Source organism: Ursus maritimus, unplaced genomic scaffold (genome assembly GCF_017311325.1).
Source record: "Ursus maritimus isolate PB19 unplaced genomic scaffold, ASM1731132v1 scaffold_36, whole genome shotgun sequence".
Taxonomy (NCBI): domain Eukaryota; kingdom Metazoa; phylum Chordata; class Mammalia; order Carnivora; family Ursidae; genus Ursus; species Ursus maritimus.
The window spans coordinates 10,306,841-10,332,050 of record NW_024426230.1 but is presented as its reverse complement, the minus strand read 5'-3'; the positions used below and the strand labels follow the sequence as shown (position 1 = coordinate 10,332,050).

Below are 25,210 nucleotides of genomic sequence, written 5' to 3'. Positions count from 1 at the left end.
CGAATGATTGAATGCTACGGTTTTCTTATTGAGAAGTTTGGGCTTTGTATAGAAACAGCCCCAGATAGCGGATGAGTATTTTCCTTAGAATGCGAGGAATTCCAAGATGCGTATTTATACTATCAGCTTATTTCTATGTAAGTTTAGATGAAAGAAGTGCTGCTTACAAATATATGCAAAGGCATAATGTTTTCATTAAATATTACTCATTACCTCGGTAATCATATGGAGAATTTTCCATGCAAAAGAGGTCAGCTGGGGTCTGAACCAGCCATTTTTTTTCTGCTAGTATCAGCTTGTTTTGCCTTCAATCTAATAAGATACATGGTACAGAAGTCCTTGAGGGCTTTAAGAAAATGTTTTATTTTGTCTACTCTTTGTATCAGGCGGATTCTGAAGGTAGAGCGTGAATGTCCAATATCCGAGGAGGGTCAGCCTGCGGTGGAGGCCCGGCTATTTCCATGCTGTCAGGCATGGCCCCTGTCTAGGCTGCGTGCTGTCGGAGGGGTTGGCCTTATCTCTGTGCTCGTCTGATGGTTAGGACTCTTACCTCCTTCCAAGAAGGGCAATAATGCTCCTAAAATAACGCTGGGTTCAAGGTACAATGCCAGGGAGAGATGTGTCAACAATAGAATAGGAAAGAGCTCTTTCCCGGGTCCCTGACCCCGTCCTTGGGAGTTTCACGGTCTCAGGCCAGCTCTGATGTACCCCAGCGCCAGAAGTTCAGGCGATCGTGAGTTTCTTGCTGGATATTTACCTAGAGCTCCTTCCTCCCTCATCTCCCTTTCCTGTGTCACGTGCAGCGTCCCTCCAAATTCTACCCGAGAGCCTGCACGCTTTTTCTTCCCAGAAGGAAGCTTGGCAGTGGGCGAACTGTCACAGAGAGCTCAATACCCAGAGTGATTATTATCCCCAGAACTCCAAGTCCCAGTAAAATGATCACATCTACTCCCAGACACCATTTGATTAAAATCGTAACGGGCTACACGTCTTCAACATCTATCAATTAACAGAGGGAGAGCCAGAAAAATGGGAGGCTAAATTCAGTTTGGTTAATAGCTATTCCTGAAAAGGGCTCGCATAACTTTTACCGAAAATGAGGTACTTTCTCTTTGCTATTAAATTACACTCTCCTACCGTATTACCCAACTACTGACTCTATCATTTTACAATAACCATTTCCTCCATTTGATATTGTTACAGAGCGTAAATCAGGATTCATAAGTGATCAGTTCCTACCCTCTGGGACGGAGGGATTACATGGAAATAATCCCTCTAATGTGCGCCTTGCCTCTAAGCATTTCACACAGCAATAAATGGGTAAACTGACTTTGAGCAATTAAGAAATTAAATGAAACTAATAAAATGTGTGTTTTAATATTTCTTGATGGTTATTTTGTTTGGGGATTAGTGACTATGAGGAAGTCACTGGCGTTTTGCAGGGAGTCCGATGGCAGCACTCTAATATCGCTGTCACTTCTCAAACTCAAAGTCTTTCTTTAATACTGCAATGTGCCTTGTGGCACAGACCACAGATTGTGATAAGATGACAACACAGGTGGGAGATTAATAGATTTTTTAGGGGTGCTGGCTATCGAATATTCATGTCAGCCACTGTTACCGCGGCAAGGAGGAGTAGGCCGCTGTCTCCACAGCCTGCTTGGCTGGGTTTTGGAAATGCAGACATTTCCTTTCCATAACATAACGGCCCAAGTACAGCACATGTGCCACGTGCCCTCAAGGGATCTTCCACCAGGCACCCCAGAGTCTAACAGTGGACAGAAAGGCCGGCACAGAGTATTTGACTCTGTCTTTCTGTGGGTGCTACGCTCAAGGTCACTCGGCGGAGGGGAAGGCACAAACTACTTGGGATCGTAACTTGACTTGGAGAACAGAATGTTTTCCTCCTCTGCGGTGTGACCTTGGACCATTCACTTAACCTCCATGGGCTTCAGTTTCCACTTTGGAACTGGCAGTACTGCGGCTCTGCGGGACTCTGCGGGGGCACCACTCACACTGACTTCTACGTGGAGGGGGGCAGCCCCTGGAGCATCCCTCCACAGGAATGGTGTAAGGCGGTGGCCCCGAGAGCCAAGCTGAAAACAAGACTTTCTCTACCTGCTTCAGAGCCTGATTTTGAAAACCTAGCAAAATCATGCAGAGCAAATCACTTTTTAAGAACGAAGCGACGTGATGCTTTAATCAGAGGGTGCGGCAGGCGTGATGCATGCTTTGAGCCCCAACCACACCAGTAACGCTCTGGGGAGCTCCCCACCGCTGTGTACAAGTACTTTCTGTACTTTTTTTGGATTAAGCCTCGTAACACTCTTTTGAACTATTCTGGTGACTCCTGTTTTACAGAGGAACCTGCATACTAGAGAAGGCTAACGGTGCAGGTAGAATTTGGTTCAAAGTCCGCCTTGTCATCCTAGCACTTCTCAGAGAGCGCATCTGCAGTCAGGGAGCCCGAGCGAGCTGGGACCTCTGAGCTCTTCCAATCTTTAGATTCACTTCTGTTCAGGAGAGAACTCTAAACACCAGGGTGGAAGGCGGCTGGGGGCAGGCAGCCCGCCCAACGCTAGGCCTGAGGATGTTTTGCCTTCAGACTATCAGGCCAAAAAAGGGCACGAAAGCAGGTATTACTAAAGGGAGATGGACATGGCGATGGACAAAAGCCTCTGGGCCTGGAGTCCTCCTCCGCTTCCTAACAACTTAGTTTGTCTAGCACTTTCAACATTCCTTGCACTGCTTTTCACTTCACTTTCTTAGATTTTAGAGCTGGGAGAGACCTTAAAAACCACCCGTAAGGGGTGCCTGGGTGGCTCAGTCTGTTAAGCGTCTACATTCTGCTCAGGTCATGATCCCAGAGTTCTGGGATCGAGCCCTGCATCCGGCTCCCTGCACAGCGGGGAGTCTGCTTCTCCCTCTGCTTGTGCTCTCTCTCTCTCTAATAATCTTATTTAATAGGTAAGAAGTTAAAAATGCTTGTTGAAATTTACCCAGCTGCTTGCTGGTAGAAGCAGGGCTGTCAGCCCAGTTGGCAAACTCTCAGTTAACCACTTTTCTTATCCCTTGTCTGATTTTTTCTGTCTTACGAAGACTGGCTAGAACTCACCTGCCACTAAATTCTGCACCTCAAAGTACACTGCAGGAACCAAGAATGGGAATCTTTCACTTGGTGAACAGACATGACTTCGTGCTACCTTGAAATAGGAAACATAAATAGAGCTCCAATCCAATGTTACTATAGTTAATTAGATACCCTCAACTCCTCAGTTACCAAGTCTTCCAAAACTTGCCCGCTAAGGACTAGGACTAGTGTCTACACAGTAGGTCTATCATGAGTGTTTGCTGAATGAATAAAGGATAGATATTTAGGCCTGAAAAAATTTTGCTTTATCTGTGCTTGATTTGGACAAGTTTAGGTTGGTTCTTTTATATTATTCATGGCATTATTATTTTAACATGTCCTGTAAAATGAGTTACAATATAGCACCATAATATATTTATTTCCAATAGGTATCTGTTGAATGCGTGGAGACATCGACCTTCTATAAAAGCCAACTGATTTTAACTGAGGATAGGATTATAAAAATGCTGGGAAAGAGCAGGTTTTAAGGCACTCTTTAATACAGCCATCTTTTGTAACCCCCTCTCTGCAGTCTACGGCAGAACTCTGGCTAGTTTGTTATCCAAAGGTACACAGTTTCCTAAAATTTCTTTCTTAACTAACAGTAGAACTTTGGAGAATTGTCATCTTATATTGATTAGGATCTCTACATAATGGAAAGGTGTAGCCTTTCTCCCCTTAATATTGTGTTCTTCTGATTAGTGCAAGCTGGATGGTAAGGCAAATATGAGACCCTCTTCATTTTATAGTAAGTCCAATCACCATATGTGATATGCTAAAAAAGCCAAAATGTTGTGTTTATTCAACTCAAGAAACAAACCCATGGGACTTTGAGTTGTCTCTCTAACCTAAGGAGGAATGTAAGCAGTACTGTTTCCAACCTTGCTCACTGGATCCCCTTCTACTCCACCCACCCCACCAGCCCGCCCGTGACATGGAGAGAAATTCCTCTCTCACATTGCTTAGTGTATTAGAAAACTGCTGAGAACGTACAAGGGGCAGGAGACAGGCAATGAGTAATAAGTGGTCATATCCAGAAACAGCATTTAGTCTAAAATTCCTTCTCCCATTGCTTCCCCACTCAAGCTACCTACCATAGATTCTTCCAGAACAGGCTATAGCCACGAGTGCCATCTGCAGAGTCAAGCTAAACCATGGCTTTCCTCGAATTTAATTCACATTCTGTTAGCTTGCCTGCAATTTGCACACTAGACACAGTTGATTTGGTAACTCTGAAGTTTCCCAGAAAAAAAAATGTAAATATATTATACAGTGGTTTGAGTTGACTTTTCCATGTAGGGTCACTGTACCCTGCTGGTAGATAGGATGAGGGACTAATTTGTCTTTTCATACATCAAGCAAGCATGTCAATAGCCTTTGCTTGGCCCCCTGGGGTGAGCAAATACTTTGTAACTACCGCGATGTACTAACAGTGCAACCCATTGCATCCGGTGCTCCTTTGATGGAGATGGGTTGGTACAAATGAGGAACAGGGAGCAATGTCCTCTCCACGTTGGAACAACCTGAGAAAGATACTTTTATAAAGAAAGATCTTAAAACCTATTTCTTTCTCCCTTTAAAAATATTTCCATTTTAGGAATAATACCTTGTTCATTTTTATCACACAAAAAAATATCATTCAAAAGCTGCCATTTAAGGTACAATTTCCTAAGCCTTTAAAGGATTTTGAGTTTCTGAGGGCATCGAGATTGCTGGGAAGACTTGGAGGCACTGTGGGTTCAGCCCTCTTCCCAGAGTCCTTTGCAACTGGGCCCTACTCCTACAGCGATGCCAGCCATATTGTGATAGATCCGACCTGAGAGAGGACGATGTTAGTGGCAAGTGGTATGGAAAACAAACTCCCAGGTTAGGCTTTCAGATCCACTGTAAGACCCTGGTTAGAAAATCCTGACCCAGGATAAGATGGAAATTCTATCTCCACACGGCAGGTTAGGATTTGTAGTTTTTTGGGGGTCACGTGTATATTATATTGAGGGATAATAAAGTGATAAAGGAATAAAATATAATAAGATGTGATAGCTTGATTAGCATAGGTTTTCTTTGGATTTACTGGTATCTTAATGCCATCTTCATAACTTCCTACGTATTGCAGAAGTCTACTGAATATTTATGAACTGTTTTGACAGAAACTTGATGTTCTTTACTGCTCTGTCTCATTCTATGTATTTGCTGACTTATCTGAAGAAAAACGCATAAAAGCATTGGGTCTGTTACAGAAATACATGTATAAATTAGTAGAACAAGAAGAAAGAAAGGTTCTGTATCAGAACGATGAGGCAGAGTGAAAAATCCTTTCAATGTCATCAAATAAGAAAACGAATCCAACTCTCTTCTTACAGATATGTTAACAGAGCCTTCCCTTAGAAGAATCTGAGCTAAAAGATACCATATCACGTGTTTATTTTATCTTCAGAAATAAACATTTTAACTCCTTTGGGAATCAGTGAGGCCAAGTACTTTTCCGTTGGTGTTTTTTTTGCGTACTTTTCTAGAACCCTTGGAGGTGACTTGAGAATCCGCAACCACAGTACCCAAAGAGAATACTGCATAACCAGTTCTGAACTCTGATTAAGAAGTACTGGAAGATAATGCCAGTGAATTTCCTAGTTCTCAGAGAAGAAAAAGAAAAAAGTTGTTGGAGAAATGGAACACAAGAGGAAATAAAGAACAGATTTCAGATACTGCTTTGAATTTAGGCACAGTTGTGTGGAACAGTACGCTGCTTTTGTGACTATCATTCCCAATAGCTGAATTGATTGAGGACACTGATTGTTAAATATTCAGAAATGTTAGATGGGTCATCACTCAGACTACAACTGAGCTTATCTGAATACTTCCAGACTTTGAAGTCTCCCCCATTTTCTTTCTCCTTAAGAAACAAGTTACATACTATATTTCATTTTTTTCTTGTGGTCCTATGGTTCCGGTATTTCTCCATCACCCCGTATTACGAAGGCAGTGGTTTTAGAGTAGTTCTGATATGTCAATATCCTTTTCCTTTCATTAAGAGACACTGCTTGAAAGAAGAGCCTAGAGAATGCTGTAATACTGAAGAGACATGACGTCACAGGAATGACCCCAGGGATTTGTGAAAGTGACTAAAACAAGAAATGTTAAAACCTTGCTTTACAAAATTCCTAGTTTTGAAGTTTTAAAGTGTCTGTAGGGCAGGAAAGGCCAACTTTTTAGTATTTATCACAGTGTTGGGAAGGAAAAAAGGATGCAGTTGGAGGCTACAGCATAGTCCAAAGTGAAATGATGCCAAGAAAGAAGGATTAGCAATCTTAAAAAGAAACTGAAGTCAATCTTCCTTCTCTAAAGATCAAATAGTAAGATGTCACTTTCAAAGCTTCTTCATTACCTTGGTAGTAAGGAAACAAATCAACATAAAATACTTGATATTGGCATAGTTAATCCATTATCCTCAAATTTTTCCTGGTTCAATACTTGTCATTTAACTCTAAATACACACTGAGATGCATGTTATGCATAGCCAGACTTCGTATCAATGTATCTTCATTTTTGTTTAATTGTTTTTGTTATTCTCAGAGTGAATTTTGTCCTCCTCCTTTGGTCATGTGAATAAGAAAAAGTAGAATATGCTTGTAAATTAAGATTGAAATAGAAATTTTGCCCTGATTCTAAATAGCCTTTTTATTTTCAAGAAAGGTAAATGGATAAGGACAATAGTAGTCAATGTGGAGTTGACTTTTCCATTTGTGTTTTGAAAGTTACACAGGATTATTTTATTCTAGTCATAGAAAAACAATGTGGCTTATGTGGCTGAAACTCTGGCTATGCTTCATGCGCATAAATAATAGAGTTCGTTAATCACACCTGATTGTTTTTAAAGGGGCTACTCTGGGACAGAAGCCCTCGCCAGGAGTTAAGTCCCAACATGGAAGTGAGGCTGTTGGGAGAAGAACACGAATGATAAAAAGTAACAAACCCAGAAAGGTTTAGGAAAGAGAATTTGTCTATATACCTCAGGAGATCGTCATGTTCAAGAGAAAGCAAAACAAAAGGAGGAGTTCGATCAAATGACATCTTGGTTTCTTTGACTTAGGTCATGCCATAGTTGCTATCATGGAAACCACTGGCTCTCCTCCTCCATGTCACTGTGAGGGGTCTTGAAAAATCTCATCCAAGAAAATCACAACGTATACAAAACATTTCAGCCATTGCAGAAAGTGGGTGTCAAGTTAATCTGGAGTTCATAACTTAGTGAAGAGAACAAGGAGGAGTAAAATCCTCTGTCCTGTGATCAATTACTGACCCTTCCAGAACATTTCCTGGTGATGTGTTTTAGTGCGAGTTTAGTGGGAACTTCCTGAAAGCTATGTGGGCACATGGGTCCAGTGTATCATTTATTCCTAGCGAACTACCATAAGAAAAGGGCCTGATATACTTCTGTTTTATTTTGGCTGTTGTAACTACCAACTGTGGTAGTGTTTGAGGTTATTTTCTATGAAACGAGTCAATACCGTGAGCAGTCTCTAGGTGCTATTTTAAAGGAATAAGTTAAATTCACAACTGTTTAATAACAGACTGTGAGTTAGTCTTGTTAGAATAGGGAATGTAAATAGAACTGGCAAGTACAGAAAATGAGTCATTCCATGGGCTAAAAGCAGTGCCGTGTTTCTTAAGATATTTGAGGGTGGGGGAAATAAGCCTTTTTGGGAATCTATTAAATTCCATTCTTCTGTCTCACCAGAAAGATGCTCTGATAACACATAATTTGGCATTTTATTTTAGGGGTATCATACACCCCTGGAGTTTATCCATGAGTAGTGTCTGGAGCTGGGCTGTCCAATATGGTAGCCACATGGCTAGTCTGAATTAGAGTATGCTCCAAGGGTCAAATGATACTAGGTTTCAGACTTAGTGTAAAAAATTGAAAGGATGCAATACATTTTATATTGTCACATATTAAAATATTTTTAGACATAGTAGATTAAATACAATAATTATTACTTTTTAAAATGTGGCTACTATAAAATTTAAAGTTATACATGTGGTTTGTAGCGTATTTCTCCTGGACAGCGTTGCTCTGGAGCCACAGGATCCCTGGAGTAGCACAACGTGAAGTATTAGAATACCATGAAATAGATATGAAAGGGGAGAGGTGCGGGAGAATAAAAAATAGAAATAGAGGAATGTCTTTAGAATAAAAGGACTGAATTTTTAGCTTTAATCTACTACTTAAAGGCTTTAGTCAATCAAGTATTTATCAGTCATTTTCTCTCTATAAGACACTGCATTTGGATTACGGGCATAAAAAGCAACATTAGAATTTAGCCCCTACCCCCCCCCCCCGAAGCTAACAATCCACTTTGAAGTGATAGGGCAAACATTTGCGGAGTTAAATGATTGATATGACAAAAATATATGACAGCACAACATAGCATACGAATAAGTTGTAATTTGAGCCTTCTAGGTCACTCCCTGTCAAGTTGCTGAAAAATCTCTTGGGAATATCCTTAAAAATACAGAGTCCTGTGTTCCTACGGATTCCGGCTCGGCAGATGTGGGGGAGGGCCCAAGATTGTGTGTTGTTAAGAAGCTCCTGGGTGATGTGGACACTCTGAGGAGCGCCGGTGTGGATCAGGACGAGGTGGCTGTAAACCAAAAGTGTCTGGGAGGGCGACTCCTGTGCTGGTTCTACATAGAGAAGAAATTTAGAAAGGACAGGTGACTTTGACGAGAAGACGCGAGCAATCCAAGACACCCTAGGGCTCTAACGGCACCGAAGCTCAGAAGGGCCGGGGGTGCTCCCAAGCCCGGGACAGTGGGAAGCGTTAGGCAGAGGCTCAGTGAACACCAGATGATGGATCTGGGCCCTAAGGAGACAGATCTATGCTAGTCTTCATTAACCTTCTTATTTTTTCTTTTCAAACTACTGAAAAACAGCTTCAATAGGTCATTTACAGAAATGTTATATCTTGTTTTTCTTCTCAAGTGTGCACCTCAAAGACAATTGACTCCCGTAAACCTAAGTCTGAAATAATTGCCAGTTTGCACTTCTTGTCCTGCATGCTAAAGCCCTGAATCCAAGATCCTCATCTCATTTGTTCCTACACCTAGCATACTGTAATCAACTCGGTTTTTATGATGGCTGGTTTTTATTTCCCACGGGTGAGCACAAAACCCATGGTGCACTGTGCAATTTTTAATCTAGCTCCTTCCTTCTCCAAAGCGGCTTTAAATAGGTTTGTTGTCTTTTTACCTGACCATACATCCAGCACCAGAGGTGGTATTACCCAACTTCTCCTCCTAGGACAGACAGACAGAACTCAAGATGAGGAGCAGCTGATTCATGCTGGGCAAGCACAAAACCTCAAGGTGTTTGATCTGTTCATCCCAACACCAACGACCTTAGCCGTCCGCATAGTTCCAGGTTAGCTAGAGCTGGCGTCTGGCTCAGTAACTGAAAGACTCTTTCAAAGTTTTGCTCCGGGTGTGAAGCCACAGACATTTGTAATACACATCTGCTTCTCTAAGGGAAACGTGGGTATATTGGAAATTTGCCAGACAGATCACCTGTAGTGTGGGCCTTTACTGATTTGAACGGAACTTCCCAATTCATTTGACAAGCTTTACATATAGTTACCAAAACCTTCAAGTTTTACCCTAGCCCATCAGTTTTGCTTTAAAAACCAATAGCAGAACAAAATACATTGGTTGAGAAAGGTTGGGGGGGTGGGTGGGAAGAGAGGGGTGAAAACTTATCAAAAGTAAAATTGGATTAAGAGTCAATCAAAATCCAACTGTGAATTTATCATTTCAATGAATTTCAATGAATGGTTTAAAATCTGTTTGAAATCTATTTGAAAATGAATATGTAATAATATAGACATATCTCCTTTTCAAAGCCAGTATTGTCAGATGTATTCGGAGCATTATAATTCATGAACAGAGTAGATGACTATTTGAAAAGTATTAAAATGAGCTGACTTTTCAATACAAGTGTCTTCACAATAAGTTTTTCTATTCTGGGCAATTCAGAAATGTAGACAATTGTGCTAGAAAAATAATATGTATTGTAATATTCATTGTACAGTAGTAGTGTAGTAAGTGGCAATTCTGGACATTACAAGAGACACAAGGATTATTTTCTGTGATTGCACAGAGAATACTTGGATTTCTTGTGAAGCTTTTGCATTGGAAATGAGATTCATCAGTCTGAACAGGGCAGGGTTAGAGCCCTTAGCAACATGCTTATTTTGTAGAAGGTCACTCAATAATAACTTCCTCTGCCCTCCAAGCTTATTAAGACTGACTGGCATATATTAATGAAAACACCTGATTCTCCAACCATAAAACCCAGACAAAGACTTTATTTTAATATTAAGGAAGGAACCCTTAATTAGCAGGGTTTCAAAAATGTCAGCTTCTTCTATTAGCTGTTCTGGTCCATCAAAGCCATAATCCCTACTGTCAAATTTCATCACATGATAGACAGTTTGCCGGCTGTCTTTTTTTTCTTTTTTTTAACTGATCATACTGACTGAAGCTTTTTAAAAATTTTTTATTTTGCCATCACATTTAACAACTCATTGTGCATTTGCCTGTTACACTCTTGATTTTACCACTTTCAAAGAGACTCAGCACATGTCAGCTCGAAAAGGTGGGGGGAAACACTGCAGAAACACAAGTATTACATGTGAATACATATGCGTTCTTAGACATATAATTAAGGATTCTTGGAAGACCTGGGCTTGCTTATATTGATTGCCTTCGCGAGTATGGAAATGTGCTGTCCCGAAAACGCAGACAAATAAAACAGTCCCAGAGATGATTTCCCATTTTTGACTGTCAAGGAGAAGGGGGCACATTCTCAGGAAGAACCCAGGGTTTTTAAGGTAAACACTCATCACTATTAACCACTAACATACCTGTCTGTTGCAAGCAATTCATTAGAGCAGCAACGGCTTTGCATCGCCCTTCAGAAGCAAGATAAAACGACTGCGCCCAGCAGGACAGAATAAATACATAGCTCTTAAAGTATTTGGGTTTTAATCATTTGCTGTTGATTAAATCCTTTTGCAAATTGAAAATTTCATGCTATCCGTACCGAGAGGAATATAAAAACACAAAACCAAATCAAAACAAGGATGACTCAAGGATTTCATGGGCAACTTTTGTGAAGACTCAGCTGCAGCCTCCTTTATCCACGCAAGAGCACGACAGCCTCAAGGGCAATAGTTTCAGCATTTTGGAATGAACTCTGATGAATAAAACCTCAAGGGGCCCGGTAGCCTTAACTGCTAGAGACTGGTAAGCTGGTACCTGTTCTCTTCCCCGAGGATCTGGGGCTTCATCAGAGTTCGCAGTGTGTCTCCTTAGCTCACCCACTAAGCGTCACCGGAGCAATGGGCAAGCTGCATCCATTTGCACTAGCACAGGTATTTCTTTTCCTCCCAGGCTCCAGCCTAGAAGGGCTCTCTCGCTTGTAATTTTGCACATCCTTGACTTATCCGTTTCCTCCATGTGGAACACCCCAGCTCTTCTCTGAGCTTCAGGAGAACCAGGGAGGAGTTGGGGTGATCTCAAACCCCTATGCCAAACATTCAGAGGTTCTCACACTAGTGAAGCTCCCTTGGTTCCTTTATCCCTGGGAGGAAGTGTTTTTGTTTCCATCATTGACCATCCCTTTGATTTTCTCAGCATCTGTTCTGTTGTCTCATCAGCCTTACATATCTATGGACACAAAACAAAGTCAAATAATCCCAATTTCAAGTCACTAATGAGTCATTATTCCTGTAATGCTACTTTCTTGCTTCCTTAAGATGAAACCGAGATTGTTGAAGGTACGTTTTCCGGTAACCTATTAGCTGAATTTACAGCCAGCCCTTTCATACTATCTAATGGCTATGGGTGACTGTCCACAATTACAGAGTCTCTTGTTCTAGTTTTAATTGCATCATTTAGAAATAAAGTCCCAGAGCTGAGACTGATGAGTTCCTGCCTTTTCTGCTGAACATTTAGAGAGGCACCTTCTAGGATAGCCAGACAAGAAGGGCATGTTTCTTGGACTAAAAACATTTGTTTAGGTATTCGGAATAGCAGGCTGCCGTTTAATGACTAATGGTACATGCAGAGTGGGCTAGGTTTTGGAAGGTTTTCTAATATTAACTTTTCCATGCCTCTAATGGAGAATATTGGTTAGGAATGCAGACTCTAAAGGCACATGGCCTGGGATCAAAACTATTACCCACCTTGGGCAAGTTACTCTGTGTGCGCAACTATAAAATATGGGTAAATAATGGTTAGCTACCTGTTGTCAAAATTACATAAGATAATGCATGCATGCAACGTGCCAAGCAAAGCGTATGGCATATACTGAATGATCAGTGAGGGTAACTGTTAATTCATTGGAGTAAGCTTCCTGAGGGCAGCAGCCATTTCTATCTAATTCCCTGGAACCACCCCTGGTACGTAGTAGGTATTCCCTTTATGTCGAGACAGTTCATAAATAAATAGCATTGCAACGGTACTGAGAAATGAGTGGATTTCAAGGTTTGGTAAATGTTTGAATCCCGGAGTCATATGGTGGCTTATTGGTTTTGCTTCTCCATTCATCATATTACCAGAAGCCCAGGCTTGGGCTATCAGGTCTGATCTGCTGGGACTTTCAATCAAAACCGTGACACAGTCATTAGGACCTTCACAACGCCGTTTGAGTCTGATGCAGAAGCACGTTAATAAAGTCCGGTAAGTGGGAGATGATCGTGAGTTTCATGTTGCACAGAAAGATAAATACCCTAGACCTTTCTGAGATCATGGATCCTCCGAGACTCGGATGAAAAGCATAATCTCCTTCTTCAACTTTTCCCTGGCATGGCAGGGGACGAGGGAGTCTACAGAGGCTTGGAGTCAGCTTAAGGAGCCCCCGAGGCACCACACGATCACTTTCCAACCAGAACAGGTCTATGCTGGTGTGTTTTGGTTTTCTGAAGAGGTTTGGCGTGAAAGAGAACATTGTACTGGGAGTAGTCATGTGAGAACCGTAGACCTTGACTCGAGGCCCTAGCACACAGTATGTTGGGTATACGGAAGTAGAGTTTGGGGAACAGAAGAAAAAGACAGAAATGGAAAGATGACGTTAAGGTGATACTATTCACATATAAAGGCGCAACATGAACGACTGACTTGAGCATTAGCCTGGGAAGCAAAAGTCTGTTTTTCCTACCCCTCCCTTGCCAGCACGGAGTCTTGGCATGAGGGCGGACAAGGCACTGTACCTCTTCTGTCTCCATTTTATAGCTTATCATTGTGAGAGATAATCCCTGCTTCCTAGGGTGGGGGTAGAGAGTGAATTAGCTAACACCCATAACGTGTTCGAAGTACATACAAAATTCCCCTCAATTTACACAGTGTCTCCTGACATCAGAGTAGAAGCCTCAAAGATGTAAGAAACGGCGACAGGGAGCTCATGCAAGGCTAGCTGCCTCTTCGGGCTGAGGCAGGGGAGAGTAGTGCTCTTGGCATCCCAGAAAAATCGATACCTAAGCTTTGTAGGAGCTTGGAGGAGTGTGCACTGCGAGTGAGAGGCCATCTCTGGTTGGGAAAGTCAGCCTTTCTCTCACCTCCCGCAGCCAATCTGACAGTCCTCAGCTGGGGCAGATGTTATCCACTAAGATGTGTTCCTTCCCACCCCCTGCTGGACAGGTAACACTATTATCTTTTTACATAATGTGCATAATTAATGTGTATTTGGACAATTTTATGTGCAAACTGTATCTGTGGGGACTATTTTTGCCATTCGAGGCCCAACAGCGTTGAGTCATCAGGAACTGGTCTGGGGAGATATTAATGGGACGGATAAAATATGTACTGACTCCCTTGCTCTCACGCTTTCTTAAAACAACTGAATGTGTGCCGTAGGAAAATTTTCTCCAACCAGGGTTCATCTCCAGTCTTCAAAATGTCATACTTGTAGAAGAACTGGAAATAACTTGTTCCAGGAACTGAAGGAACGTAACACTTTTCAACTGAGCTATTTGGCACACTTATTATAAAACCCTTTTCTAGAATGCAGGCTTCTTAAGGTCTGGGACGATATCTTGTTTATAGTTCCCAAGATACCTAGCATTGTGCTCAATAAATATTTGTTGATTTGATTAATCTCAAAATGCTTTCTGATATGTTGCCTCTCCCCTCCCTGAAACCCTGGGTTGTTATAAGTCAGAGCAAAGACCTGAGAGCCTGAACTTGGGGGGAGGGGCAGGCAGCGCCACATGGGGTGCGCGATCAGAGCAGGGAATCGCTTCTGCCTCACTTTCCAGTGCTCGGCTTGGTTTGAGACATGGCACTGACTGGGCTTGGAAAGGCCAGGGTTTAGAACCGAGCTCTGTCAGTGTCTGCGCGAGCCTGAAGGAGAGCTTGCCTCACCGTGCCAAGCCTCCATTTTCTCGCCTGTCAAATGGAGATTTTGCTACTTAGGACTGTTGAGATGAGTAATGTGCTTGGCATACAACAGGCAGTTAATAAATGCTTAGCCATCATGATAATAATTATTACCCATGTGTACTCTTGCACCCGAATCAGAATTCATAAGACAAATCAATACATGCCACACCGTTAGCACAATCATACTGCAAAATATTTAGAAATTTCTCAAACTGTTACAACTCATGTTTTCAATGTATCTCAACCATAATCTTCCTCAAGTACATCGAGTTGTGAAAACAGCCTGATTAGACAGCGGGAATTTGATACTATGCTTATTTTTTGCCTCAGGAGCACAACAGTATGCACAGGGGCAGGGTGGGGGCGTGGGGAGCCCATGGGAGTGCAGTAGGGGCAGAACACTAAATAAAAAAATTGGTGACCCCGGCAGGTAGACTGTATTCGCAGGAACTGTTCTCATAATTTATTCCTGCTCAGATTGAAAGGAAACAGGATGTGATACTTAGAGATAGAAAACTGGAGGCAAACGGCACGTAACAACTCTGCAGTTTTCTGCAGCCATGGGATGGAACGTTGAGACCGGCCGCCTTAGCCATGAGGCTTAAACAGGGACTCCTTGCAGCTTTGTGTGCATCAAGTAAGGGGCTACAGGAGAAAGGAAAAGCAAACAGCAGTAAGAGCCAAACACTAGATGGAAAAGGATTCTTCCAGCTTCGAGTCACCTGCATCCTTTTGCAAGGCTGAGTTAATGTCCCTAGTCCTACTGGCATTTGTACAATTTCTTCAATTTCACAGCTCTGTCTTTAAGTTGCATTTTTTTTTGGGGGGGGTTTTCATATATTCAGACAAGAATGTCATAAATATGCAAGTTGGATGGGGAGTGGAGAGCAGACCGCAGAAAGCCCAGAGCAGAACCACCCACGCCGAAAGCAAGGGACCCAGCAGCCGCCCCTGGCCCAGCTCTCACATCGGAGGTGCCTGGCGGGGTGGGGGGTGAGGGGGAGACAAGAAGGTCATCTCAGCGAAGATTTTGGAAACAGCAAAATGGTTCAGTGATGTCAGAAACCTACATGGTTTCATCACCAGGAATGACACTGAGGAAGATATGTTTGTACGCCACCCTGCCATATAGAACCAGGACCCCAGGAAATGCCTTCCCAGTGGGGGAGAGCGAGAGACGACGGTGGAGCTTGACATTGAGGAAGGAGAAGGGCAAATGTGACAGGCTCTGGAGGAGCTCCAGAGCGAGGCAGTAAATACAGAGCAGACCCTAACCATTAGGATGCTCTCCAGGTCCCAGGGGGTCTTCCCTGCAATTCCCAGCAAAATTACCCACACAGGGAGAGTGGGAAGATGAGAACAGGTGGGCGAGGCCTCTGAGGCCAGGCCCACACAGTGGGGGCCCTACTGCAGGCCATGGCTCCCACGCAGCCACAGGCACAGAGCTGAGGGGCGGCGACCACAGTCTTCCAACCGTCCTGTGCAGGGAGAGGGGCCGGAGGGCCCGCCAACCCGGCTGCAAGAGGACAAGATAGACCAGCGAGAGTATGTATGGCAGTTACAGACCACCCTGCTGCTGGGGGGGCCTCCTTGCCAAAGACTGCCTGGAAAGGACAGCAGTGAAGAAGGCAAGGAAAGTCAATGAGCTGAGACCCAAGGTCAGCAGCCACCTCCTCGCAGGTACGCAGTGTCGTTGCAATTTCAGTGATGCCCAGAAACCCCTGAACCCACCCACATGCCCTGAAAACCCTAAACCACAAGATGGCCAGGTCACAAAAGCAGCCGATTCACCAGCTGACGATTTGTCCTTTCCAAGGCGGAGCAGGGTGGGGCTGACTAAATGCCGGCTTCCCATCTCTACCGGCATCCGGTTTAGTCATCCAACAAGAAGAAACGAACAGGAAATTCCAGCAGCAAGATAATGAACAAAAGACTGGAGCTGAGGACCTTAAGTGCTTGCTTTTTGCCCATTGACCAGATAACTAGAACTATCTGCATTATCTGTGTGGTGTGGGGTTCTTATTTTTATTAAAGACATCTCTTTTTGGTAATGACAAATGCTCTTTCTTTCTTTCTTTCTTTTTTTTTTTAAGCCTGGCTTTTCTCAATAAAGGTTTTTAAATTGTTTCCTATCTGGTCAAGTTGAGAGTTTTAAAAACCTCATTTTTAATTTATAGTAAAATTTTACAACTTGATTTTTTCAAAAAAATCAAACAGCAGGCACTTATTAATAAAGGTCTTAATATATTAAAAAGAATATTGTAAATATGCTGTTTGAATTAACTAGCGCGGAGGGTATGCATGCCACGTGCATGCATGTTAGGAAAATGCCACGTGCATGCATCTTAGGAAAGTCAGTTGAGTTGGCTTGCTGTAACACAAATATGCAAAATGAACTAATAAAGGTGTAGGAAAAATGGCTATTTTTTTTTAAAGATTTTATTTATTTGAGAGAGAGCACACACGTGGCGGGGGTGGGTGGAGGAAGAGGCAAAGGGAGCAGCAGACTTCCTGCTCAGCAGGGAGCCCACTGTGGGGCTCAATCCCCAGGATCCTGACCTGAGACAAAGGCAGATGCTTAACCGAGTCACCCGGGTGCCCTGACTATGCTATTTTTTACTTAATACCTTTTTGGGTCACCTGGGTGGCTCAGTCAGGTAAGCAACTGACTCTTGATTTCAGCTCAGGTCATGATCTCAGGGTTGCAAAGATCCAACCTTTCCATTGGGCTCCCGGCTCAGCAGGGAGTCTGTTTCTTTCCCTCTGTCCCTCCCCCTGCTCTCACACTCTCTCTCAAATAAATAATCTTCTTAAAAAAAATACTTTTTCTAGTCTGAGCTGGTCTCAGGAGGTCTTTGGGAAAATTCAGACACACCCGAGAGAAGGTGAAAGAGGTGTGGGTTCCAGCCTCATATTTGAGACAAACTCTGTTACCGTGTGGGGCTTATTGATTCTCTCTAGGTTCGGTATGTTCCTATGTAAAAGAAAGGACTGAATTAAAAAGATGGTCTATCTACTCTGCCTCTTTGAAGTGGATCTTCCTCAACTTTAAAAGGGAGTAATTGTATTTATCTTATCAGGTGTTTTGTGGACTAAATAAGGTTGTGTGTATAAACTACCATGGCAATGTCAGGAGAACATAGGTACTCAAAATCCTGGTCTTCCTCCCTTCTCTCATTTTAAGTTTCAATTTAGAACACTTTGGAATAATCTGGAACATGTGTTGATCTTCATTAGCCCTGTTCCCAACGAAGGCCATTGTTGCAATAGATGCATCCCTTCCCTGGGAGTGACTGGACGCATGATTTTTAGAATCAAAGGTCAAACCGACTCTCATCTTTCCAGTGCTGAAAGACGCCCTGTATAAATCATTTGAAATATAAATATTTATTCATCAACAGTTGGCTAGTCAGCAGCATGGTATGCTCTGTACATATTTTGATAGCAGATGGTTTATATTTTCTAAACTTAAAACTCAACAATAAAGACAGAGGTAATGTCCAAAAAGTTTAAAGGCCCTTTCACTATTGAAATGTGCCTTTTCTGAGAGCTACAAAGCCCAAATCTTTGGGAATGAAAAAAAAAAAAAAAAAAAAAAAAAAAAAGAAAAGGCAAAGAAAAAAGAAACAAAAACCAACGCACACACAAGAACCTCATCATCACTTCTTTTTCTCACCATTAGGGACGGTTATGCCGTCAGAGGGGTATCTGGTGGTCCCAGAGGGTGAACTGAAATTCGTCGAAGATGCAAAGGAGACTCTGGTAACACTGGCAAATTCAGGGCCAGTGTAGCAGAATTAATACAATGTCAGTTTTTCTTTGTGTCGCTCACAGTTTCCTATTATCCTGGTAAGTGGGTAGCCATTTCGCTTCTTTTATTGATATAGCTGTGCCGAAGAATTAGATTTCAACACTTATGTAACGGAGATTAATTGATTGATTAGATTATTAATTAAATATTCCATTAAATTTCCTTTTGAAAATGGCATAGGATTGTGAATTCCCTCAGGTTTTTTTCCCTGACCCATGGAAGAATAAACAAGGAAATGCATAACTAACTAAACGTTGTATCTTATCTTGCGAGAGAGAAGCAAGCAGACCCACTGGCATGTAGAAAATGCACTCTCTGCTGTCTTATAAGACTACTTTATCCATATCCCAGTACAAAGCGAAGAGACTTTTCTCCTTTATGAATAACCCACAGAAATCAGTGGGCAGCTAAGAAAATTATTTGGGTCTTGCACAGCTAGGCACATCTAATCGGCCTGTTTTAGTTGGGAATAAAATGGTTTACCTAAAACTTCCAATCACGCAGTGTTGCAGGGATCTGTGGAAAAATAAAAACAGCAAGTGGCCTTTCAGGTAACCCATAATTAAAAGCAATTTTGAGCTGTCTTTTCCGGGAACCTACCCAGGGGAAGTATTTGCTACCTGTTTGACCTTCACGATTGTGAGTCCTTGGCAGTGTCAACGACCCTCTGAACTGAATTCAAAACTAATCTCTGACAGAAAAAGAGAAACAGAATTCATGCAAATCATATTAATTCCAACATTTCCCCAGTGAGCTGGGTATAAACTACAGCCTAATTAAATATTTTTTAACGATGTGAGTAATTTTTGCCAAGGGGCGGATTCAGGGGAAAATTTAATATGAGATCACAAAAGCTGTTCCCAGCGTTGATTCTGTAAATTAATGACTATCTGCCTTATGATAAAAACATGCTGCCAAGAATGAAAATGAAGTCGGCAAAGCTTGCTCTATTTGTCTAACAACCAAATATACAGAATGCAAAACTTTAAAGGCAATGGGAAATTTCCATTGTGTTTGTGTGATACATTCAGGATAAAGACCACCATGCTGACAAGCCAATAACCAGCTTTAAGGCATTGTCAGCAATATGGGGCCATTTTTAGGTAGTTGTTGTCAAGGTCCAGGGACACATTTTAAAGCAGCCAGTTTGTTAAAAAAAAAATTATATACAACTTGTTTCCAAAAGAGAATTAAGGTGGCTCACAGTAAGAGACACACACAAACGTCCAAGCCACGATGCAAGGTCAGAAACATGTCAAGGGCAAGTACTCAATTATTTGGTACAAATATTGCCAGCATTACAGCTCCATGGATTCCTTCCTGGGACTGACCATTTCCATACCCATCTTGATCCTCAAGGGCAGTTCATTCTGGAAACCTGAATTGGATTGCTGTCCAAGGTCATGGGGGTGAAAAATGGTGGTGAATACAGCAAGCAAGGGGATGATGTCAACAGGGCCCTGGGCAGCTGATTGCATCTGACTCTATAAATGGCAGTGGACAAAAGGGGGGCCTGGTACAGAAGGCTTTTCCTGTCTGCTTCGGTCCCATGTGAGAATGGAGCTTCCCATTGTGTTCAGGCTCCTGTGTTAGGAAGCACTTTGACAAAAAAGCAACTTGGCACCTGTCACAGGACAGCAAGGCACGGTGCCCGAATCAAAGCCAGGGGAAACGTCCCTCATCTCACTTGGCTTCGTGAGGCCAACCTGCTTCTAATGACTCCTGTAGTTAACACCAGAAGTTGCCGGCGGTCCCCTGTGACAGATGACTTGGGCTCTGCTAGCCCTTGGTCATGAGGCCAGCCGATCACAAGGGTTTTAGGAGCTATATTTATTTAAATTTCTGTCGGTGCCCAGCGATGGAGATTGAATTTACAGTCTTTCAATTAGAAGGTCATCTGTGCTAACTAGTGCACCACTGCCTCATTATAATCATAAAATTAGTGAGAAAAGACTGGCATGAGTAATATGGAAACGCCGGTTCCAGAGGTGAAAAGGTGCTGTTTCCTCGGGTTACAGCAGGAGAGAATGCAACAGCGTGCTCTCGATCAGTAAATATCCCCATTGAGAGCAGAGAGAAGTCCTCGAAGCCCATTACAACAAGAGAGAAGGATGGTAAGATAGTTTTGTACAAAGGCCTACAAATACGCATTGTGACTGTATTTACCCAAAGAGAGATTTTTCCCATTTACACACAAATTTTCCTTGCAAATTAAATGTGAATAAAAGCACAGATGTCTCCGAAGCTTAGCTTTTGGTTTTTAACCCTGTGTGGCAGAAAATCTGAGTCCATCTTTAGTAAACAATTCAAAATAAAACCGATGCAGCACGCGCACGCCCGAGACGGGGACTGTGTTGCGGCCCGTTGTACGGGCAGCGGCGCTGAGCCTTGCGTCCTTAAACTTTCCAAGAGCTCCTGCGAAGTGGGTGTTACTAACTGAATCATTGGGTGCCGCTTCATTAGTATTTCTGCACACTAGAAATGGTACTTTAAGACCCAGGAAAAGGAAAATAAGCCACCCAAAGCAGCTTACTCTAAAATTAAAAGCGAAAAAAACCCTTGAGTGTTGACATCTGTCAGGGGCTCTTCCACCAGTCTTCTCATCCCCCTGATGACCTTGTGCGAAGGGGGGATTATTATCCTTAAGGTATAGGGGAGGCGACAGAAGTGCAGAGAAAAGGCACAGTGCTCTGAACTGCAGCCTGGAAGTCAACGGTAAGGGCTGGGCTAGAGAGACCCAGTCCTGACCTCAAAGGCCACCCTTGCTTCTTGACAGAATTTTTATCCTAATTTTGAGATATTGAGATGGTACTTATTTTAAGTACATTTCAATTTCCCTAACCTGAGGAGACAATCTTGAGGGACTCTGTTAATGTAAAACTTGACAGCGTGAAGCACGGGTTCCAGGGCGGAAAGAATGCTGTCGCTCTGAGTTCCACAAGCACGCACCGGCCATCTAGTCTCGGGCCGCCGCTACCCTATGGGCCGCGGGAAGCAGGAAGAACACGGCAGAGCTCAGCTGTCCGAGGAGTGGTCAGGTAACCACCCGATTCAAGGCGTCAAGCAGGAGCCCCAGGAGAGAGGCACTGAGTGGGGCCCTGAATTCACGCAGAACGGAGAGGAAAAAGGATTGTGGTGTAGACTGTAGAGGGGATGGTGCTTTCTGCCCACGTACAGGCCTGGTAGACAAAGTCAGAAGACGCAGAGAGATGGTTGCGGGCCTGTCTGCCTTAAAAGACGGCCAGTCTTTCTCTGGCTGCCCTTTGCATTCTAGCTGGCCTTTCGGGTTCTTTTTCCAAGTCTCCCTCCCTCCCTCTCCTCCTCTCGTCTCATCCTTGGGCCTACAAGAAGCACTGGCGGCGCTTACAGACTGCTGCCTCCAGCCTGGGCACTGCTCCTGCAGCAGCAAGGACCCGTGTCATCCTCACGGGGGACAGGCTGGCGCTCCTGGCAGAGGCCCGGGCAGGCCTGGCACCAAGAAGCCGGCACAGAATGAAGGGCAGGAAGGAGAAGATTCCGTCTATCTGAATCCCCCCTGGAGGGGACATGGCATCGAGTCTCGGCAGCAGGGACGGCATGAGGGGATTTCTTTTCCTCGGCAGCCGAAGTGCAGGGGCCTTGCAGAGGGCTGTGCTCCGAGGAGGGGAAGATCAGAGGTGACAGCGGTGAATACTGTGCACGTGGCTCAGTGACAGATCACTTGTAACAAATGCACGATGACCCTCTAAAGCTCGGAGTGCACCAGAGCCTCCCTCTAATTAAAGATAATCCAGAATTATCATGCTTAATTATTTTCAGAGGCTTCTTTGAGGTTTTTTTCGGTCTCAGTTGGGGTGAGGGGCATCTCCAGCTGCAAAGGGCACAGGCTGATCTACATCCAGGAAACAAACTTCAGCTCGGCGCCATCTTGCTCCGCCGCGCCTGCCTGCAGCATCCCTCGCTCTGCGGCCATAATTCGAGGTCCGTCTTCCACGTTTCCTGGCCAGGTTCACAGGGCGTATTCCTTACCTACAAGCACCTCTGTTCTCTTCGAATAAGTCGGTTGCTGTTAAAAGCTGTAAGATTTTCTTTGCTTTGTTCGCAGAGTTTTCTCCAAGTGAGGTCTGTGTGAAAAATGCAGAATCATCTGGCCTTATTAAAAACAGCTCCCTGTTTCATCGACAGAACAAAATCAGACTGTCTTGGGACGGAGTCAAGAACTCCGCATTTTAAACAAGACTCAGGGTATCTGTCTCCACATTAAAGTCTGAAAGTCACCCGTTGGGTGGCTTGAGCTTTGCCAGAGAATCCTTTCCCGGCTCCCCCAGCCTTCCTCAGTACAGCCAGCCCACCCGAACTCGGTCTCTCTCTGCAGGCACACACCTCGAATATCTCATCATTTCTATTATTGTCCCTGATGCTCTGTCATTTCCTTTGTTGCTCACAGTCTGTTTCTTCGACTCTTCTGATTCATTTTGTTTTCTTCCAAATTCTGTCCCTCTCCCGTCACCTCTTTTAGCCTTTCTTCTTAGCTCATCGTCACTGACATCAGTATGATTTCCTCGTCTTTCTTCTTATTGTTTACCACAGAATTATTAAAATTCAGCTTTGTTCTTCCACCTCATGAAGCTTTCCTCACAAAAGGACTAAAAAAATAAGGTTTCGAGTATGTCTTATGCAATAACCAACTTGCAGTGGAGTTTATAAAACGATCCTTTGGCCATGATCTATCCTAAAAATCCCAGTATCTAGAAGTCTACCTTGTTGCCCGAGACAGGAATGGCATCTTTCAGCTATTTGCTTTAGCACCATACTGTTGGCCTCCCAGACACATTAAATCAGATTACGAATGGTTTCCAGCCCTGTGGAACCCTCTACGGCATAACTATGCTGGTGTTTCATTGTCGTTTTCTCTTGAGCTCGTTCTGTTAGCTGGCAGGTTGAAACCATCCTTTTGAGGTGAGCACATCTGGCCAACTGCTCTATCATGTTTCTGTTAAACAACCACACATGAGCAATTGAGGCCGTGGGCTCGCTCTGCACAGGTGTTAACTGTCCACTACAGCCAGGACAGGAGGTGCGTGCAGACAGACGTTCCCAGCACCTCCTCCAGACGTTCTGGGTACTCCCTTGAGATAAGCAAAGTGTCTTGTACAGTGGGATTGTCATATCAATGAATACATAACCTATACGTCATTGCCTTTGCCCCGGGGAATGGAAACCAAGCAAGGACATCCTTGGTGGCAATGACCTCAAATGGGAGCTATTACTGTATGAAGTACCTCCCTCCGCTCCCCAATTTTAACTTCTTGGGAACCTGGGTACTTTTCCTGAATGAGTTTCTCAGCAGAGGGGAGCCCGCAAGGCAAGGGCACACACGGTAGCTATTCAGCTAGAATGCTGCGAGCAGAAGCCGGCCATCCCATGCCCCTCTGGTGCACAGCAGCACCAGGGCAGTGCTGACAAGTTCAAGTACGCTCAGAGCAAACAGCCATGGCAATTGAGATTCCAGGGCGGAGTGGGGGGGGGCGGGGGCGGTTAACTTATGATGATGGACCGTGAGGCTAAATGAGGGGTTTGGTCAAATGACCCATGAGGAGGAAAGCAGGGTAAATGTCCTGCCCCCTCCCCACACAGGGGCCATCTGAGGGCCTCACGTCTCACACAAGCGCTGGGACACATTCAAATCTGTGCCCATCCAGGGGACAGAATCAATCACTCTGCGCTGTCCCGCCAAACTACAGCACTCCATCACCAGGCACAAAATACAGGATTTATGCTCACTTGGATTCTATCAATTGGGTCTTCAAAGATGATTTTTTTCACTTTTTACTAGATTTCCGTAAGGCCTTCCTTTCTAGGAGTTTAATATTAGGAAACAGGTTTTCACTGAGAAGTGTTTTAAAACATGAAATAAACGAGAGCTGTGAAATGGTACACGCAGAAGTTATTCTCTAAAAGCCACGCAGTTGGAAGGAAGAACACATTTTTGTGTGTGCAGTCCTCTTTGGATCTGAGTTTTCAATGGACCTAAAATTTGATCGCTGTAATTTAGGTGGTGTACATTCACAACACAGAGCTGGTCACACCCATGGTATCAGCGTTCCTTCTTGTAGCTGGCAGACAGCCTTCAGGTAAATTTATCTCACTAAGCTTGCTTCCTGGTGGGTTTGGCAAAGGGGTACCGCCCCACCCCACCACAGGCTGCTGGTCTCAGTCTGTTCCCTAGCCTTCTCTTCTCAGACTCCTAAGCCTTTTTTATAACCTGGGGGCAAAATAAAAGTGAGAGGGCCAAGAGAGAGAACAGTGGCAGGGGGGATAAAATAGGTTATCATCAAGGAATCGTCTTCAGTGACTGTGAGGTAATGAACCCACCTTGCGTGTGTAGTTGGAAAATTATTTTTGAAGGTCATTTCCAAAGAGGAGTTAGCAAACTGTTTGGGGGGATAGTCCTTTAAGTGAATATGTATCTATAGGTTTAGACACGTTTATCCGGGTACATGAGTTCTGAACCTAAAAAGAAGCTTAATGGAAGGAAGAAGCAGCGATGGCTGTAGGAGAACATGCGAGATGAGATCTAGGGTAGGGAGGTGAGGCTTGACGATTCAGGACTCAGCTTGCCCCTAAATGCTTCCCAGTCTGGCTGCCATTTAAACCACAACTCGGCGGCATCCCTGACATTGTGAAATAACAATGTGGTGCTGAGTCAGAGGGTAGAATGCTCAGTGTAAAGAGGAGTGATTTCATGCATTAAAATCAAATTGGTCCAAGGGGGAAATGATGGGTGTTAATGAGGTGATAGTTCACCAAAGAATAAAGACTTGGTCATTCTATAGAATGACCAACAACGAGATCTT

The 25,210-nt window shown here is 43.6% G+C and overlaps 1 protein-coding gene across 1 annotated transcript in view; it reads right to left on the bottom strand.

Moving 5' to 3' along the window:
• Positions 1–25,210, bottom strand: part of NPAS3 (neuronal PAS domain protein 3) — a 711,295-nt gene that overhangs the window by 121,452 nt on the left and 564,633 nt on the right. The window lies entirely within an intron of this gene.